The sequence below is a fragment of the Trachurus japonicus genome, chromosome 23 (genome assembly GCF_045865225.1).
Source record: "Trachurus japonicus isolate A0001 chromosome 23, Traja_1.0".
In the NCBI taxonomy this organism is placed as follows: Eukaryota; Metazoa; Chordata; class Actinopteri; order Carangiformes; family Carangidae; genus Trachurus; species Trachurus japonicus.
The window spans coordinates 14,500,040-14,517,466 of NC_140929.1; the positions used below are offsets into that span (position 1 = coordinate 14,500,040).

The window sequence follows — 17,427 nt, forward strand, 5'->3', positions numbered from 1 at the left end:
TCGGAGATTGAATCCCGCAGAGAGCAAATCAAAGTCTGCACCTCAAAAAACTGACTGCGAGGTCCTCCCCACATATGGAAATCATTTTGAGGAGTACATGCAACATGACTGCACCGTGAAATCAACCCCCGTCGTCTGTCTTTGTCTCTCTTACATGGTGACACCGCTGTTGCTGCTGACAAACATTATCTTGTGTGTGATCATGTGCATAGTGTCGTCCCCGACTCCCTCCCTCCACCTTCAGAATAAGTCAAAGTGGAAGCGGCTGTGTAGACACAGTAGGCTGTCACACTGTGTCAAGCGTCGGTGTCAGCGTTGCATCTGTTGCAGTCACATCTCAGAAGACACAAGGAAACGTCTCTCTGTTGACTTCATCTGTTTGTTTGGCAGCTTGCCTGATTGCTGGAGTGTGTAGTGGTGAAGAGAAGCGCCGGCTCAGTCGGTGCACACGCTGCCAACAAGCCTAATCCTCCTTCGCTGGCAAAGGAGGGAATCTGGCCCCAAACAAACATGCATCTCTGTGTATGGCTTCCCCCAGCACACACACATAAACACACAATCCCTCTGAAAAAAACTCCCACTGTAAGCTCCCATGTCTTTCCTCTCCCACTTTACAGCCGGCAAGGCATTATGGGTCTTTGATGCTTGTCTTTAAAACTTTTTTTTTTATTAATTAAATTTATTTAAAGCAATGATTTAACATTTTGTGAAATATTTTTATAGCTTTCTTGACAAGAGTTACATGAGAAGATTGACTTTGATCTCAAGACTCAGTAAATTTACAAATGGGAAGAAACAACACAATAAAATCTGTCTTTACCTGTATTAATGAAGTGGGATCAAACTTCATATATAACTTGGCAAAAAAGTGACTATTTTTCCCAAATATTGCTCTGATGTGTTACTTCTTTGCGTAGTGGATTATTTGCAGCAGTGTGAGCCTTGTGTTTTGTGTGCCGCCGCTGGTACACCTGTATCGTTAGCTGTGAGGCTCCCTTATTATCAAGAGTTTCTTACCCGCCACATTTGTTTTTTGTTACCGAGTAAAACTTTCAGCCGAAACTGATCTGAGAAGCAGAAAATGGCTGTAGGACAGAACATCTGTAATCATCCCTAATGAGCATATTCCTCAGCAGATTGCCATTCTAACAGAAATGCAAAAGTTGGCCCACGCTGGCCTTCACGTCGATTTTAATGGCCAGCCGAAAGAGTTGGGGTGCCGTTTTAAACAGCAGACACCGGCACCTGTACCTGATCAAACCTTCAAAGATTTTACACACGGGTCCACACAGAATGAGTAGAAGTTAATAAGTAAGGCTTTTTCAAGATGACCGTGACACCAGCTGAACCCTGACGCCCTCACATGATTAATAGTATTATGGTAAGTCCTTTTTTTTTTCTCCAAGTAAAGGATTGTTTGAGGCTTTCTGATCAAAACTTTCAACCTTTTATTGGCCCAACTGTCAAAGGAGGCTGGCTTTGTGTTTGGCAGTTTGAGTCATTCTGTCTGGATGGGGAATGGACATGAATAGGGCAGGAATTGATGGACTCATTAAAGAAAAATCTCTCTATGATCAGACTGAGGCCTGTTACTGCAACTGATTAGGCTTTCAATGCAAACAAACACCCTATTCCTCAAGGAGCATGGACATTGGGAGTTGAACGCCTGACTTTCAGCTTGTATAACTGCACATCTGGACTCCAAGTTTGGATGGAGAGGAGTTCACATAATCAGTTACGAATGTTCACACAAAAACACCAGACTTCATAAATATGTATCGCTCAGAAAAAGAAAAAAAAAAAAGAATACCAGGTGATCAGCGATTCATTCTGTCGGCCCACTCGACAGGTTATCACAATAACTCAGGCCAGGCGATACAAGATCCACATGTATGGAGGACACCTGCGCCACAGCTTTAGAGGGGATTCAAAATGGCACCCTTCAGCTCCTGGAAGAACATGAGATCAAAGTTGCCACCCATCTGTGATTAATTTAACTTTATTGACAATCATCCAGAGCCACCGTGACAGCAACTGTGTTTGACCCATCATTCAGGCTCATTGCTCTGCCATATGCTGATGTTTTGATGATATGTGGAAACCAGAAAAAGGTGGAATCTGGTTTAAAAACTTGAATCTGAACGCAGAGACCACTTGAGACAAAGAGCATAAATACTCACTCACTGATCCACTCACATGTCAGCGCCATATTTGCCCCCACCTCTTAGTTTCTTCATCTTCATGACCTATGGAACAAACACGGCCACATTACGGCATGCAACTTTACACTACATACATGCCACTCAGAGACAGAGACGCTGACTTATTAGATCATATTGTGACAATTGATGCAATGTTACAAGTTCGTGCCAGAGGCGACTTGTAGCTGCTTATGTGATCAGAACCTTAGTGAGAAACGCTCATGATCACCGCAACTGTGAGCAGCTTAATGCTTGCATGAAATTGTCATTAATCTAATTTTTCTGATGCCACTGCGTGCATTTCTATCCCCAAAATCTAATGAGTGAATGAATGTAATATTTTGATGTTGGGTTTTTTTTCTCCTTAAAGTTTTGTGTCTGTCTTCTTTGTCCTTTGCTGCCTTTGTTGTCCAACATGGAATGATAATCAAAAATGTCAGGCTGTTTGGATTTCTATGATCCTTCACAGATTAGCGATTAGCATAAACCATAAGCCAAGCTAAAGCGACGCTAGCTAAAAATCACAGTGGGATCCTTATGTGTTAGGGCGTGACGCCTCATAGCCTGTGTGTCCTGCTTTGAGCTTTCTCACATGGTGCCAGCACATACCCTTGAGTCCTGTTAGTGAAACCCCCCGGGTTGAGGCAGATCAAATTTTACCCACAGGCACGTGCAGCCACCCACATGCACATGCACCCAAAAGCACAAATGATGGCACAAACAAAGCACAGATATGCTCCCATATTCATGCAATAACTCTCTCTCTCACACACACACACACACACACACACAGATATTCACACACATGCACACACATCCCTGCACACTCCTCCACAGTCCACAAACATACCTATTTCTTGATTAATTGGATGCCCTGCCTAAGCTTCCTAGATTAGGCTTTGACATAGGTTATAATTAAATAAGACAAATTCAGGAAGTGTATGAAATCTCTCATTTCCTCAACAGAAATGTGAGTTTTAATTTACCTCATGCCGAGACGAGCTGTGGTCACCTGCAGAGAGCCAATTCACTGTGCATCGCTCGGCGCATGATGTCTGGCTTGGACAGAATGCGTCGTTAAAATAAACCCCCAATGCCAATTTATGGAACAGCGGTCAAATATTTATCCAGTTGATGAGCTGGGCTGTGTGTTCCTCCCTGACAATAATTAAAGACAAACCCGAGCTAAAGGTGAGCAGCAGCCATGACATCACTTCACAATGGCACATCACATGGCCTGGTTTGAATAGATGGCCTGTGGACAATACAAAAGTGCTGCGGTTTGTTATTTTTCCTTCTCTTGACTCATGTGCGATTACTTCAGTAAAAAAGGGAGTATGGACAGCTTAGGGTGTTTTTTCCTGTTAGCTTGTGATGAATGCTGGGTAATCATCCTAAATGTCAGAGTGACTGCTTATCCAAACTAACTTAACCTCCTCAACAGCTGCAGCGTGAATAAGCACCGTCAGTCTGGGAAACTGGAATAAATGAGTTTGCCTTGTTGATCTGAACCTTTCACCTCCACCAAAGCACAACACACACACACACACACACACACAGAGTTGACATGACACAGTGGAATCTCTGTCTAATTCTCTCGTCTGGAAAAAGGAGTAGATATTCCCCCTCTTCCACTGCAGACACACAATAGACTTCAAAGATGTGAGAATGAAGCCTTGATGCCCATATTCCCCACATGGCTGCCGGATACCTCCTCAGTGGAGGCTATTGAGACATAGGCATGAATGGGTATGAATGGGGCGCTGGGTTGTGTGTGCTGTGGGAAGGGCCTGTTGTGAGTGCTGGGGTTTCTCAGACAGGGATCACAGCCTGAGGTGCTGCGTGTGTCCAATGAAGAGTGCTGAGCACCCCGGGATAACAATGAGAGCAGAGCAGTTCTGAAAATCAATAAACCGCTGGAGCTCTCCGTGGTCTCCTTCATAGAGAAATAACAGCATACCAGAGTCTATCTGTGTCTCTTTCTTTTCCCTTCCATCTCTTTTTACCCTCACCTTCTCCTCTGCTTTTGTTTTTATATAAACACATAAAAAAGTCAGGCACATAAAGTGAAGTAAGGTCAAAGAAAAGTGTGTGCCAGTGATACAGTGCATGACGCACAGTAAACATGGACTCCACTGCATCTATTCTTTATGCAGCAAGGATATTTTCTATATACTGTATTTCTCTTAGTTAAATATGGCCTTATAAATGTCACATCTAATCCACGGACTCACAGCATTAACGTGAAGATTGGGAGACGTGCATGGAAACAAGTCAGGATGGGGAAAAAAGAGGGGTGGGGGGGGGATTTTGTAAATCTCCCATCAAAGTTGTCTAATTATGTTAATCAAGAATTCTCCAAATGTCAGTGTTGCTGGAGAGGATGAGATTTGGAGAGAAACTACTGTAAATGATGAACCAACCAATCAGCTGGACCACAATGATGGTAATGACATTAATTAATTAAAGCTGGACATAGAAAAGAGGCAGGCTTAAATCACGGGCACACTTCAAAAGAGTGAACACATGATTTAATATCAAGAATCAATTTGTTGCAAGATAAATATTTTTCTTACGCTGAATCAGCACAGATTTGCTCCGCGCTTGTGGAAATTAAAGAGTTTTGCTCCCGAATGAAAAATCCGCCATCTGACAGAACACCTGACTGACAGAACAAAATCAGTAGATGCATGTGTGTGAAACAATTTTTTCCCCCTCCTGCACCAGTTAAATAGTAATAACTAAAATCCTCCTAGTGGCACCTCTAAACCTCGCAGACATGTTACATCTTGTTTGTTTAATACTTACAGTGACTGAAAGGTAAAAATCCAAGTGTAAACATGTTGTTTTTACATTCTGGTTTTTGTAAGGATAAAACACGGGATTTGAATGTTAAAAAGTTCAGCTGGAGAGTTGCTGTTAGGCAGATCATGGATTCTATTTAGCTCATGATATGCATGGTTACAGCTTTCTCTCTCCAAAGTGATGTTGATCTTTTCATAGCAATAAAGCAAATAAGCATATTTCCCAAAATGTCACAATATATTCAACATGTATCATATTTTGTTGTGTAAATGTTCCCAATTTTGACATTTCTATGTATATTATTGTGTTTATACGTGCTAAATGTCAAGTTAGGGTAAGAAAAACAAAGGCAGTGACGTAGCTATACAGAACAATAAATTCTGCCTTAAAAGAACTATAAATAAAAATGAATCATTAGTGTGTGTACAGTGAAACGCACACTCTCCCGGTAAAGCTCCAGAGTGTGTGGGGGCAGGGTACAGTAGCAGACATTAAAAACAATCAAGCTGTTTATTGTGTTTGCAATAATTAGATCTTTAACAGCGGGAGGCTTTTTCCCTCTGATTCCCTAATTTGATACAGTATCGTCTCATCACCGTGCCGCAGGTTAGCCACATAGGGAGGAAACATTAATCTAATCTAACACTTTCATTTAAAACTCCAGGGGATCTCTGCTAAGTGTTGCAATCTCAGACTATTAAATTAATGTTGTTGTTTGTTTCATGCTGGAACAAATAGGATATGCTTGATGAATTAGTTCTTTTGCTGAGCGCAAAATTGGACAATTTAAGTGATGAACTATAATGGCGGCAGCATTATTAACATACCTGTGCGTAATATTGGATAACTAACAGACTGGAATTTAAATATAGTGCTATCACTTCATTTCAGCATTTATATCAATTTGATGAAGTGAATCATATTGAGCCTCGGAGCTTTTCTGTGATATATGATCACTCCAAATGCACATGAATAATTTGTTTGATGTGTTGCCAGGACACACTTGTAATTCTTGATTACTGACTGCATGTTATGTAGATTATTAGGGCTCCTACATGAATTTTAATTCGAGCAGAGCATCATCTAAAATGTATATGCAGAAGGTAAACTTTTTTAAATACTAAATGGTCAAACTCAGACTTGTCTGTCAGTCAGTGATGTGTCAGCCACTCTGAGCCACAAATGCAGTCTGTGTTTAATTCCCATAACACCTCAGAACTCTCTAGAATGGGCTTGAGACAGAACAAAACATTACACCCCATTTGCATGTCATTAGGAAAATGGAAAGCCACCTCCCCCTGTGGGTTTAACCCCTTATAAATATATTTAAATATATAAATATCATGAATACATTAATTGACATTGCCCTCACAACACAATCACTAAAAGCACGCCACAGTCCCACTGTGGAGCTGCTTTGTCTCTCTTGGGAGAGGTCATGCGTGCAGACAGCCCCATGCACACCTGGAAATGTGCACACATACACACACGCACACATACCAACAACAAAAATCATTCCAACTTGGCCACACATTTCACCCAACTTATTCCTGACCCTCTCATAAACACACAGAGAGCCTCACACCCCACCCTCCATAAAATAGTCACATACACACGTCCTTCTTCGCCACCCACACCTCCCTGTCACATAATCTCAGCCCTCCTTCTGACTTTACAGCACAGACCGTCTCTCCCTCCGTCTTTCTCTGCTTTTCCCCTTCTTCTCTCCCCTCGCCTTTCTCTCTGTTTTCATGGATCAGCAGAGAGAGCAATTACATCAGCGTCGGTCTGGCGGCCGGGAGATGAAGAGCTGAGTGGCTGTGGGCAAACACCTGGCCACGGTTAGAGGAGCAGAGCCAGGAGCAGGAAGAGTAGGAGGCAGCAGGAGGAGGAGGAGGAGGAGGAGATGCAGAGTGTAGACAGATGTGTTGCAGGTTCTTTGGGCTGTGGAGAGGCCTGTGTGTGTGTGTGTGTGTGTGTGTGTGCGCGTGTGCGTGGGGTTGAGTTCTGACGGGGAGCAGCGATGCACAAACGTGAGAACCCACAAGATATATGCGTGTGTATGTGTGTGTATTTGTAAATCATGAGCGAGTGTGGTTGAGTCAAGTCAGTGAAGCCCTAAAACAACCCCCCCATCACAAGCAGTTAACATTACAATCCTTCACAGCAGTCAAAACTCTGCACCACCAAAGTTTGGGGCTATCCATTCAGCATGCGTCTGCCTTTCTACTTATTGACAGAGTCACATCCATTTGCATTACAAAAGAAAACTGTTTGAAAATATGCACAAAACATGTCATCTCTGATATAGCTTCAAACATGCTCAAAAACACTGGAAAAACTGCACCGAAACTCAACTGAGAGGAGGACAATAGAATATAAAACACTTGCTGTGCTGCCATTTCCTCTAATCTGTTGCTGAGGGATATTTAATTTTTATGTGAGGAGAGGAGGAGGGATAAAAAAAAGAGAGAAGAAGTGTGCAAATGACATGAGAGAAACTGAGTGCTAGGAGGAGGGTGAGAGAGGGAGAGGAAGAGGGAGAGGGAGGCGGTCAGGTTGCGTGAGGATCACAGAGCTGCTCTTTGACCTCAGTCTAACCTCCAGGAGGCTTTTTGGACAGACATGTGGTTGCCATCTGGCCTGGCTCGCCATGCTGTTATACCAGCTGATTTATTCTTAAATGTTACTCGGATTGTGCCGCTATGGCTGATTTAGCTTTAGTCTTGTTCACAGCTTAAGTTGGAAATACTCCTGCTCAAAATGACAAAGTGTCATACGTGAAAAAAATAGCATTTTATATTTTGGAATTTTGAGTTTATACAAATTAAAGCAGTTGTTATCAAAGCAAATTTCAGGGGTGTCACAAAGGTTTGACAGAGTTTGATTTGATTTGGTTTCAAACTATTAAAACATAACTACCGTACTTTTGCTTAAAGTATAATTGAGAGATGCAAGAAAATTGCAGTTAGTAGTCATTTCCTAAAGGGTTTAAATGCAAAATGCATCAATGACAAGCTTTTTTTGCCACAGACATTGATACAAACAGGGCCTCGGTTATCCTACTACTGGGCAGCCACCTTGTGTTTATATATCCACTCTTTAAAAAAAAAAAGGACGCTGAACGGCCATGAAGCATAACAATATAGAGCAGGTTTAAGTGGCACTTCAGATGGAGCTCGGTTGTGAGCTTGCACAGGCCCAGTGTAGACAGCAGTGCTAATTAAAATGACAGCTTATGTATTTAAAAAGACAAACAAAAGCTGGCTGGAATGCCCGCGTCGTAGAGTACAGTCAATGTAAACTGCAGCCTTTCCCTTTCTGACATTCTTGGCTGACAGCGAACAAGGTGGTGGTGAATGGGACTCACCTCCAGACTCCCACTTAGGTTGTGGAAATGTTATCAAGTAATATAAAAACCTAGAGATTAATGGTATGTTTTATAACCTGCTGTCAAAGTGTGCTTGTACAAACCAGACTCGACCACAAATTCAACAGAGCGAGACGGACGCGTAGGTTGTTTTGGCCGAGAAGAGGCTTCCCATGTAAGGATGAGGAGGATCCACAGCGATGTTGAAAGGTCCAAAAAAAATGACTGACAATCTGAAGTCATGCCAAGTCACTGAGAGTCTCCACAGGCCTATAGGAAAGCTTTCTTTGAAGATCAACCAACACATACAAATATACCAAGAGAGCAGCTGACTATGAGAACCCGAGCGCTCCTTTAATTCGAAGCGTCCTTGATCATCCGCTGACATCATGTGTGGTTTATGTAACTGAATTCTGAAATCTGTTTTACTTACAAAAGTATGGAAATTAAATCCACACTGTCCATCGAGTTTGTGAGAAACCGGAGGACTGACACGTGAATGAGGACTCAAATCCAGACTCACAAGGCAGAGGTAGTTGTAAGGTTTTAGTTTGGTGGTGAAGGCAAGGCAATTATGTTGAATGTGAAGGTTAGAGCTGGGGATGGCAATGGAGGGGAGAGGGGGTGTAGACGGGAAGGCAGAATAATGGCAGAGGTTGGCATACACACAGGAATCCACAGACCTGAGCAGGCAAAATCCAAACAGGCAAGACAAGACTGGGGGCCGAGCGTGGCAGCGGTATGGACCTGAGGCACAGGAGTAACACGTGCTCCACACAAAGAGGAAAGAGTTTGTACCACACAGTGAAGTGGAACAATGAGCTGACCCTGTCTTTATACTGCAGCAGGTGGTGGAGTTGATGAGTGGGTAGTAATCAGGTGTGGAGGAAGTCCTGCAAGGAACATGGAGCTCAAGAGGCCATGCCCAGCTGCACAGACCAACACACACACACACACGCATGCATGCACAGACAAAAACTGGTGACTAATAAACACATGAGGGAAGAGACCATGGCAGAGAAAACAGGGAAAATCCTCGCAGCAGAAGAGCAACAACTGGCTTCACAGTGTTCAAATAAACACAGTTATTATCAGAGAGGCAGTCAGACAGTCGGCCAAAGTCTCAGAAAATGACACATGATGTCATGCAGGAAGGAAGCCAACTCAGAGGAGCTGCTGGAAAACAGAGTCAACATGGACTCTGTGGCCGAGGTGCAAAAGCTCACGGGGGAGTGCGTTGTGTGTCCTGTGACTGATGTTTGAAGGGGAACAGATGTGTGGACAGTCGACTGGCCCAGTAGTGGACAAGTGAAGAATAACAGGATATTTTTAAATGTAATACTTCAAAAATATGATTCTTTTTTTTAAAACCACCACCATTAAAAATGTCACATAATCCAAGTCACACATAAAATGCAGTGTGAACATGTTACTTCTTCTAAAATCACGGTGATATAGACAATAAAAAGGATATATTACAGTATAATCTCAAGGCCTAATGAGGTTACTGTTGATAAAAAAAGACTGACAGATGCATTAGTAGTGTTTGGTGTGTAATAGTTTTGCAGCAGCAGTAGATCTGTACAGATGCTGATCTTTGTTCCGCTGCTCTAACCCAACTCAGAGGCACTTGTTGCAGGAGTGTAAAGCCACAGCACGCCTCCTAGCCAATTAACAGTAAAATCAACCCAAACAGATTTCCAATTGATAAATCTTTAATGATACCAGGGATTTTACACAAATGCACACTTGACAGTGCTAATTTAAAGCAAATAAGAAGCTTGATTAAAAATTCCCAAGGCATGGTGGGGGAAGATAAATGTTTGAATAATTTATCAGATTTAATTGACACGACTGCGATGTTGTAAACAGAAATGTTTTGATGTTCGTAATGCATTTTGACACGATGAGATTTTGGGACGGTTCCAAGGAAGAGAGCCGTGGAATGTGAGAGAGCGAGGGGAGAGATTCACGCAGGAGGAGGGGGGGCTGACTCCAGGAAGTGAGAGAGGCAGGAGGGAGGAAGAGGGAGGGAAGAGCAGCAAATCCAGACCCGTAGTACTTTCTATTTACATATTATTCTAGATCAAGTTGTACGAGCTCTAGTGGGTGTTTTATTACAACAAATAAAATAATAAATAAGGCAGGAAAAGTGCTGGGGTATGATAGGCAGCGAAAGTGATCAGCAAACTCAATGATACACAAGCCTGGGAGCCAGCCTGAGGCTACGGCGCTTTGAGTTTGACCCCAAGAATGTGACACTAAACAAGGATGTAAATACTGCGAGAAATGTGATAGGAAAGCGGGGAGAGATAGAGGGGATGGAGGACGAGGGGGAGGAAGGGATTCTCAGGCCGAGCACATACGGTGTTTGTCGCAGCGCTGCTCAGGAAAAACACGTGCGAGCGACAGGCAGATGACAGGGAAACAGGAAAAACCTTCGGCAGGCTCATGTTCCACTGGGGACCCAGCAGGGGTTACATGGCCGGCAGGTGCAGGGCCACCACTTGTCCGATAAGAAACTGATCTGCATGTGCCCGTCTGCTTTCCCCATCGCCGGGCCTCTGGTAAACATGCCGGTTATCTGCAAACAAACAGAGTTTACTAGTGACTATGAATGAATACATCAAATTTTGATGGAATTGCCATGTTGGGCTCCCACACGCTCCGAATGCATCTCCACCATGATACAATGTACACCTGAATACATGAATAGCCAACAAGGAGGCCCTTGCTGTTTGTAGGGGTAATGTTGACTGAATTTTTAAAGATGTTATTTTGATTTGACACGACTGCTGGCTCAGTGGAGTTCAGAGGGGGGAGGAAGAGATGCAAGACAGCCAGACACAGAGACAAGAAAATCATCCAAGGTGGTCTGTGTCTGGGGAAGGGGGCAGGATAAACAGCGGTGGGAGAAGCAAGAGAGGACGGAGACAAAAGACAATCAGCTGGTAAGGGATGGAATCACCATACCGACTGTCATGGGGACAGACAGTATAGAAGGAGAGAGGAGGGGGTGGGATACAGAAGGCAGCAGATAAACAGATCCAGAGATGACAGGCTCACAGTGACAGTCCTACACATAGAGACATAAAAGCAGTAACACATAAAGACAGCCAGATGTAAAGATATATTGTAGAATTAGATGTCAGCATTACAGACAGCAAACTAAAGTCACCTCGACTGCCTGCAGGTAATGGAAGTAATTGGCACCATTTGTTTTTTCCTCACACCTTCAATTTATTCCCCAACAACGACAATAATACGAGTCAAAGTGAAAACCTCGACGCTCCTCCATACGGCGCTGCGCAAACAATGCAAAAAGGGGGCTAGGAGCAAAGCTGACATTACAACACACGCGTTTATGTTGCCTGACAATGTATCACTTCCACATCAAAGGAAGCCTCACCTTTTGCAGAAAAGGAAGCGAGGGCGAATAAGCGGAGGCCTCTCGCTTTATTAACTCCCAATCAATAAACATGCAGTCGGTGGCAAGGTAATCAGGAAACACTGGCAAATGGCCTGACAATGTATCAAAGCCTCCGCTCCGAGGCAACGGCACAAACTCTAACAAGCATTTTATTACCGGTAGCTGTTACTGACATTAGTCAAAAACCAAGAGAGATAAAATAGAATAAGGAATGCAGCGTGGCTGACTGAGAGGGCCCCTCGGCTGAGAGTGTGCACCTCGCACGTTTGATAGCCACACGCCTCCTCTTTGATATGATAACAAATATAAATTGTTTAAAAACATCAAATGGCCAGCGAGCTGGAAGCAGACGGATGTCTGGTGTGTGTGTGTGTGGGGGGGGTGATGTTGCTTCCCCACGAGCAAGAGGCGATGCTGCTGCAGGCTTCTATGAGTCACAGGAAGTTTTACAGTGAGTTTGATTATGAGTTACATTTACAGTTAAAACTACACAACAAAAAGTGTCTCTGTTGTGTCTTAACATGTCTTTTAAATCAATGTAAATGTCCTGCATTCAAAAAACTTACTGTCGTTGAAATGTACTGTTTAGGGTGTTTTACTGTACACCTTTACATTTAGGTATTGTAGTCCAGTAGTTCTCCACCTTAGGGTCACTAGATTAGCACGACACAGGTCATAAGATTAATAATGTGACGGAGAAAAGAAATATGCTTTCAAATTTCCTGTTCATTTTCCCATATCTCTCCTTTTTCTGTTGAAATAACTGATAGTTTTACATCTTTTACATCAGTTATTTAAATGAGAAGCTGGATGGATTGGGTGGGGGTGGGGGGTTCTTTTTGGTGAAACCACTAATAACTTAAACATCATGTCTGAAATATGACATCAAATAGAAATGTTTTTTTAAGGGGTCACAAACAGGTTTGACTCTACAGTTATGTAAAACACACCTTTCTTGATGAGGGTTAAATCAACAGTCTGTTCAGTGAACATTAAAACGTAGCCTACAGTAAGTGCAAGGTTACAGCTAGCAACTAGTTAGCTTAACTTAGTCCCAAATTTAGAAAGGCTTCATAAGCCTGTCCATAAGAAGAAAGCAAATCAAACTAAACTTTGAATGAGTCTTTTAACAAGGAAACATCAAAGAGTTACAAGTAATATTTCCCTCTGAAACAAAGTAAAAAATATTAAGTAACAAAATCTTTGTATAAATTTTCAAATTAAAATTCAAGTGCCTGGAGTCTTTCGAGGTTTACCGCGCGCATTTCCCCCCTGTCGCGTGGAGCCTTCGTACAGGTGTGCAACTCAGATTGAAGCCCCCTTCCCCAGCTCCCCTCGGCTAATTTGTTTGTTTCGTTCCGGGGCACAGCTGATATTAAAAAGAGAGCAGAGAGAGAGAAGGAGGGAGGGAGGGAGGGAGAGAGAGAGAAGGGGGGAGGGAGGTGTGGAGGAAGTGCGAGGAGAGTCACAGGGGGAGGGAAGAGTTTACAAGCCCCAGGTATGGTGAATGGGTGAGTGAGAAGATGCAGAAAAGAAGGCAGTGAGAGAGAGAGAGAGAGAGAGAGAGAGAGAGAGAGAGAGAGAGAGAGAAATCTCATCCAAATAATTTTCACCCCGTGGGTGCTAAAAATGCAAATCACAGATCAAAGAGGTTTGGCATGGAAAGCAGCGAGATTGGGAGAGAATATCATCAAACTGGGGTTATATATGTATGTTGAGGATGTGAGAGAGACATGCTGGACCCAGGTAATGGAGCTGACCTGCACTTGAGCATCGCCCCCCCACCGCCACTATCATTTCTCCAGCTGGATTGTAGCGTGTACAGTAGCCTACACTGGGTTGTGATGCGGTGTCTCATCACAATACCTTCCCTCTCTTTCTGTTCCCTTCAGCCTCTGTTAAAAAAAAATAAAAAAGTCTTTTCATCAGCCAGCGAGCATGCAGTTTACACAACCCTCCTCTCAAAGCAGTGGTGAATTCCCCTCTCACATGTTGACACTGACATGTTTGGCAGTGGTGTGTTTGCATGTTGCCCTGTACTACAGCAAGACACTTTGTTTTTTTTTTCCAGCTCAGCACACAGCAAACGCCAGAAAACAGCTACATGTCAGGGAAAGACAACACAACAACCAGAGTTGGAATGTGTGTGTGTGTGTGTGTGTGTGTGTGTGTGCCTGTGTGAAATACCTGAGTGCTGTTTGATTTAGTCTCACAAGACATAGCAAGCAAATGGAATCGCCCCAAAATGCACCTTGCCAGAACAAAATTAAAAGTGTTAAGGCAGTGTAACTCTCTCTCACACACACAGATGAGAGTATGCAGTGGGTGGAGACGTGGTGGCGTGGAGAGTTTTTTTTAAAGGGCCTAGCTATATATAGAATCAGAGAGGAAGGATGTGACTAGGAAAGTGAGGGTAGACTCAGTATGAGGAGTCACCACATTAATACCTAATTAATGTCTGTCTCCCCATTAATGTCTAATTAATAATCCATGTCTGTCTCACCCACCTGAAGCTGTCATAACTTTTCTTGTATCCTGACATTAAAAGTGACAGTGTTGGCTTGTGGCAGATTCTTTTGTTGTCTTGAACTGGTCAATGAAAGTGTCTTGTAGGTTGTTGTTCTTTACTTTCACTCTAGTTTGTTGTTACACCACCAGAATGAAGTTTTCACTTTAGGACTTCACCTGAATAAATATGATAAGGTTGTTGTTATAGATCAAATCAGTGGATTTCAATCTTTTTGGCTTGTGTCTTTTCATGTTTCAGATGTCTGTAAGGTCGAAACAAATGAATGAAACTAGTTAAATGTTAATGAAATTGTTCAAATTGAGTTAAATGTGATATGACTTGATTTTTTTTCTCTCTGCACTGAGGTGAAAGGACAATAAGTCACTTCTTTGCCCTCTGTGTTCTTTGATTCAACACAAACCACACACGACTTCATCCTGCACATACACCTGTCCCTCCATTAACTGAAGGTTGGTTTCATTCTGCAGCTCCTGTGTGTTCTTTTCTTAGACGGAGCAGGTTTTCAGTCACAGCGTTACTTTCTCCATCTGCATCAGCACCGATACAAAAGCGACTCCTCGGCTGTGGATTAGCGGTTCGTGGCACTTTGACTCTTCACTGCCACAGGATTCAAAACACAGCTGCTTTTTTATGAGTGGTCAGCACAACCTGTACGTGGCCACACTCAGTCTTCCTGCAGCCCCCCCCTTACTCCCTCTCTCCTTTTCAAAGACACTGTTTCTTCTGCACTGTAGTCTCTTTCTCTCGTGGTATTTGCTTTTGAATGTAAATCCTTAATCCTCCCATCACGTCTCTTCTCTCTGTCCACCCATCCTTCCATCTTTCCTCCCTGTGAACCTCTCCATCCCCTTGTTATTGCCAGCCATCCAAATTTCTCTGCACCCAGTGTCACCTGCTTTGTAATCTGATTACTTCAAGGTGGAATTAGTATGTATATTTAATGCAGTTTTTTCTTCTTTTCTCCTCTCTGTCTTTTATTCTTTTTAAATCTTGATGAGTGATGCAGGGAGGAATGGAGATGGGGTGGGGTTGCTCTTCTTGCATGTCTGGCGGATATGCCAGGGCCATGCTAATAAATGACAGCTGATTTATGCGTCTGTATTCTTTTATTTATAAAAAAATAGCAAGCGGGCTGATTTCTGATATTAATAATACAAGTGGATCCACTTTGATTAGGCTTCTGTGGAGAGCTGTGCATATTCAGCATTACAATTAAAGCCTCTGATGTGAAATAGGAATGACACGCTAATGAAGCGAGCTAGCGAGCCTGAACCGCGACTGTCCAACAGCATTACGGCCCATCTCGGATGAAGAGTAATTATACAAGGAACACTGAAATGTCATTAAAAATCTTCAGTAAGTGATTTAACCCACCATTCCTCACTAATGCTAGATTCTTCTTTTTTTCTTTACCACCCCCAACCCCCACACGATCAACTCCCAAGGTTTCCCTTTTCTTTATTATAATAATTTTTTTTCCCACAAGCTTGAGACCAAACTTCTCCTTCAGAAGTTCCACAAACAGAAAAGGGCAGAAGACTCCTTAAACACAAACATATTGAGATTTCAGACAAAGACATACAATTGCATTGTCCTAATTTAATTGCAGAAGTCGGTGGTGCCGGTGGTGCTAGGTAATTGAAATCATTCCATTATAAATTCCATTATGAATTGGTGATTAAGGCCAGATGTGATTACCATGGATTAAAGATGATAGTTGGTTTTTTTTTTCTTTGGTGTAACCTCTCCAGCCACCTGCACGCTATCCACCTCAAACAGCTTGATTTATCACAACTAACATGTAAGGGAAGAAAGTAATACAAGAGAGAGAGATACGATGTGTGGAGGAGAGGGGAAATGTGCGTGATAAAGGCAAAGAGTGTGTTTGAGGGGAGTGTTGTTTCTAAGAGGATTTAGTTAATCTGATTCCACCCCTTCATTCTTCTTTGATGTGCTCATTTTCACGGGCAAAAGATTTACCAGCAGCCTAGAAGGGTTGTTGTTGTTGTCAAGGCGTCGAGCAAACAAATAATGAGCTATATCATGTTGCCATATCATATTCATTAGGGCTATTGTCAACTCTGTGTGTGCTTGTATGTGTATGTGTGAGACGGGGGGAGAGAGAACCTGATAGGATGAGTGTGTGTGAGTGTGTATATATGTGTGTGTATGTGGCAGATACTGCCACAGGCAAGAATTCATGAATATCAGCAGTTTCTCACCATTTTGTTGGGTTAATCCCTTGTTTCAGTTGGAGAAATAGGCATTTCTCTTGCATACATTACACCGGTGCCTGCACATCACATCCACACAAAGTGAAAAGTACCTTTACGTCAGGACCCTCTGATGTAATGATGAGTGAAGTTTTATGTATCGGGGTCACAGAGTTTTTTTTTTCTTTTTCTTTTTGTCGATCTCAGCAGCTCCTCCAACAGAGTGGAAACTCAGACGTGTGGCAGTGCAGAAGGTGAGTTTAGAGTCAGGTTTCATTTAAAATACAGTGACCAGTGCAAAACACAAAGCATTAAAGGACTCGGATCTCATTGGGGCTTTTGTTTTTCACCACAAATTTGCTGGTTGTAAGGCCAGAATGTGACAAAAACATGACACGCGGCTCCTCTGATGGCATCTGATATGGAGTACATCACCCTGTGGCACCCATATCAGCTCGGTTACCACTGCTGGGTGGGGTGGGGACGGGGACACAAGCGTCCCCTTCGCCCACCACCAAACCAAGCGTCATGCCTCGGAGCTATGCAATTATTTTTGTACTGCGTCCAATATCAACTTGAGAGCAATGCAAATTATTTAAGACGCGCTTTTCAGGGCTCGCAATTATAATAATGATGATCTCAATTAGCGTTGCCATTGCCTCGGACTATTTAGCAGGCAATTTTGCAGCCTGGGGGCGAGGGTCTTCTAGGGAGTCGACATGCATGGTCAGGTCAGAAGAGATGGAGAGAGAAAGAAAGAGACAGAGAGAGGGAGAGAGAGAGAGTCTGGACTCTTAATCAATAAACCGCGAGACTGGAGATATTTACCACTCAATCCCGCAAGGGGACGGTTCATAAATTGACCTAATTGGTCAGTG

General features: G+C 43.0%; 1 long non-coding RNA gene across 1 annotated transcript; it reads right to left on the reverse strand.

The window, feature by feature from the left end:
• Nucleotides 1-10,047: 10,047 nt before the first annotated feature.
• On the reverse strand, nt 10,048-13,098 carry LOC146962710 (uncharacterized). The gene is made up of 2 exons (XR_015035051.1): nt 13,063-13,098; nt 10,048-10,960 (listed from the first exon to the last, which is right to left on the reverse strand). It is a non-coding gene; the product is annotated as an uncharacterized LOC146962710 (long non-coding RNA).
• Nucleotides 13,099-17,427: the final 4,329 nt, after the last annotated feature.